This window comes from Lipotes vexillifer, unplaced genomic scaffold (genome assembly GCF_000442215.2).
Source record: "Lipotes vexillifer unplaced genomic scaffold, Lipotes_vexillifer_v1.1 scaffold1139, whole genome shotgun sequence".
Classification (NCBI taxonomy): domain Eukaryota; kingdom Metazoa; phylum Chordata; class Mammalia; order Artiodactyla; family Lipotidae; genus Lipotes; species Lipotes vexillifer.
Window position 1 is genome coordinate 1,158,686 of NW_006798273.1, and position 578 is coordinate 1,159,263.

Below are 578 nucleotides of genomic sequence, written 5' to 3' on the forward strand. Positions count from 1 at the left end.
TAGGGTTAGCACGGACCTAGTGGGGTTAGGTTTGAGAGTAGGGGTGTTCTGAGGCTGGGGAGCAGACATCCTCCTTGCAAAGCAGGCAGGACTCCTCAGATTGCAGCTTGGGCCTGGGGACTCCCTGTGCCAAGTGTCTGTGACTGGGGCTGTGAGAACATTTTGAAAGGAGGAAGTGCATTTGGGATGAGGCTACCAGCGCCGTGCACTGGGGAATTGTGATCCTGGTACTGCTTTGGCCTCATGGTTCTAAACTGCTAACTGGGGAGAGGAGGAGAGACCCAGAGGAGCTCTGGGAGAGGAAGTTACAGTCAGTCATCGAGCATTTCCTGGGTCCCTCCTCTGGGCAGGGCAAGCTGCTGGGCATACAGAGATGAGTCAGTTGCAGCTCTTGCCCTCAGGATACTTTCAGATGATGTGGGGAAATGAAGTCTCAGCCCTGGAGAAGGCTTCTTGCCTGGCGAACTTGGGCTGGGGGAACCAAGGAAGAGAGGAAAAACCTAGAAGGTGATGCAGAGGCATCACGGACTTAGAGCCGTGGGCAGAATTGGGGGAAGTGGTAGGGGAAGGAGAAGGCA